We start from the raw sequence: 3,069 nt of genomic DNA, 5'->3' as shown, positions 1-3,069 counted from the left end.
AGACATGCAGACTTAGGCTAGGTACACATGTTCAATATTTCTAGTCCAATAATCAGCTCAGGGCTGATATCGGATGAGAATCTTGCATGTGTACAGAGCTCGTTGTCCATTGTCCGAACAACCGTCCTGGCAAATCCACGGACGATGGACAACAAACAATTGTGATGGAAGTGAAGAGAGCGCAGCGATGTGCCGCTCTGTCGTTCCCTCTCCATAGAGAAGAACAGCGATGTATGTACAGCATTCATGCATCGTGCAGTCGTTTGTTGTTGGAAAGGATCATAAATGATCCTTTCCAATGGCAAATATTGCAAGTGTGTACATTGCCTAACTCCCATGACTTGCACTTGTTGCCCTTGTGTTTATGGTTGGGTGTGGTTCTTCCGTAACTGCAAAGGCAGAAGCAACAAGTCACTTTTAGGAACCACAACACAACCCCACTACAACCATATGCACGCATGCACAAAATGCTTCATAACCGCACCAAGCATGATTGGGGAGTTGTGGCCATACAGTAAACAACAGCACAGTCTAGAAATAACTAAAGATGACTATACAAAAGTACAGAGATCTGTGGTCCTATTTTCCCTCCTCCAAATACACTTCTATCCCTGAAAGTTGTCTTCAAAACAAGTGTCCCCCATTGGAGGATATACCCTCCCCTATTGCTCTGATTACTTTTTTTCTTAGTGATAATGAATGGATCTCCCTCAGCAAGGATCCAGAAAGCAATACATACTTTACAGAGTTCTCCGCTGTATCCAAGCTAAAATTATTTTTGCTTTTGCACACTTTAAGTATCCATTATTGTGTGCTCCTGCACTGATGTATGGTATGTACAGCACAATCCTCTGATCATTATAGACAAGAACTACTACAGGTGATGACAGCTGTCATGCTCAGTGTGAAACAAAACCATGATTAGTGGCCCTTACTTACTACTTCTTGATTTTCAGATCAATCCCTTTAGATTGTAATCTCACATGGGCAATATTCTATCCTTATTATTGTTTGTTGTAATTCATACACAATACAAATATTAATGTCAGAATAGGGACAATAGAACATAAAATTGCAGCATATGCAGATGACCTACTTTTTTTTATCTATCTTTCCCACATACGTTCATCCCAAATTTGATTACAGAACTTGAGCGATAGATAGTAATTCATACACATGGTATGTTTTACTCACTAAGACGTGAATTTTGTTAACCACCTCTGTGCTTTATTGCTAAGTTTACTTCTTTAATTGTATAGTGCCACAGAAGAATATAGCACTTTATAAAGCAAAAATATCAATATAGTGAAATATTTTCCAAATGTTAAATATTTGTACCTCCCTATGTGCTCTGTGTTAATGATCTGCTCTGAAACTTCTTCTGAAACTTCTGCCAGTTACGCCTGGTGTCTGCACATTGCCTAGACATGAATATTTGCTAAGCACCCACCTGCAATAAAAAAAAATGAAGCTGCCAGGTTGGAAATATACAGCCAACTGACTTCTTTTATCAGTGGAATAAGTATTTCACCCAAACCTTTCAAGCTTTGAATACTTTTTTACAGAATTTATTTTGCTTTTACAATATTCACTGTGCACTAGAAAGAAACATTTTCTATTGCAAACCTTAATTTTCCACTGTGCAGCTCTGCAGTCTTTGTTAATGCTTCATACATAAATTATAATCATAATTCACTACACTAGGTTTTGCTACTAGGAGAGGCTGATAAACAGCAGCCTAAGTGTATTCATATTGCCCTAGGGTATTGGGAATATTTCTGAGTAATGGTGCAACTTTCTGCTTCCTCCTGTATATGGCATTGTGCCTAATGAATTCCAGCATACCTGATTCCAAGATGATGCGTGCCCAACTGTTAAGTGCTGAGTCAATGAAACCTCATCACAGCTATTGTCTCAGTCAGCTCTGCAGTGAATGATTCATTTAGGTGAAAGTCTGTCCCCAAGTGGCAAAGATAAGAACTGTAAGCAAAATTCTAAAACCAATTTCTACATTGTGGGCTTTAAACACAGGAAGGGTGTGCCATTTACGTGTTCCTAACCATAAAAACCCTGAAGGATTTATTTTGTGAGTACATGTAGATAATTAATGCGTCTGATACACTATGTGACCAATTAATCACCTTGACACAAAAAAATTACCTTCCAAGAGATTCCTGGAGGTTGGCATGTCTTGAAATGCAGACGTTACAAACAGATGTTTGCAAAAAAAATTGTGGTGACTAGGTGTGAGGTCTGAGATATTAAATATATATATGAATCAAAATTTTAATATGTTATTTCTGTTTGTCCTTCCAAAAAAACTAATTGTTGATAACTTACCATGCAATTTTGAAGCAGTGGTATCACCCTACACAGTTCAGTTCTGTAAACTTCTGATCTGCAGAAGTTATAATCTTCTAACGTACTTCAATTTATTAAATTTTTAATCTTTTAAAACCCAATTGGAAAGCGTAAACATACAGTTGCCTTTTTTTTATATGTCAATGATTTTTTTTATAGGTCTGATTTTCTTCTGTATTGTGTTGCAGTGGTATTTCACTTTCACTAAATTTGCTGCCCTGACAAAATGCATGTCGAGCCATCATGTGGCATGTAATAAAGAGATACTGTCACTCTGCCTATCTGGTGACTGTGCTAAGGCCATCACAGAAGGTGGTTACTTATTCTTCCATTCTATGAAGAACAGGATAGATTGCACCATTTAAACCATATATCGGAGGAAAGGAGAGTGTCATGGGCTCAGAAATTACTTTTTGCAGAAACTATATTTTTAAAATTTGTTTGTTAATTGCTATGTTGGCTGTTCTCTTTGCCTACTATGATAAAAACAGGATGCTGCTCTCATCACAGGTACAAACAGAGGTGGTAGTGGCTGAAGGTGAGGATTAGGCAACAGTGGCTGGAGCACAGCAGCCTAGGAAGGTAGGCAGTGGTGGTCAAATGAGATCAGTTGTGAGTAATCAGAGGTGACTGAAGAAGGTTACTCCGAGGCAGGCAACAGTGACCTAATGAGATCATCTGGTATATGTCAGTGGTGGCTAAAGCAAT

Source organism: Pyxicephalus adspersus, chromosome 12 (genome assembly GCF_032062135.1).
Source record: "Pyxicephalus adspersus chromosome 12, UCB_Pads_2.0, whole genome shotgun sequence".
In the NCBI taxonomy this organism is placed as follows: domain Eukaryota; kingdom Metazoa; phylum Chordata; class Amphibia; order Anura; family Pyxicephalidae; genus Pyxicephalus; species Pyxicephalus adspersus.
The sequence above is the reverse complement of the archived record's forward strand: the minus strand, read 5'-3'. Positions refer to the sequence as shown.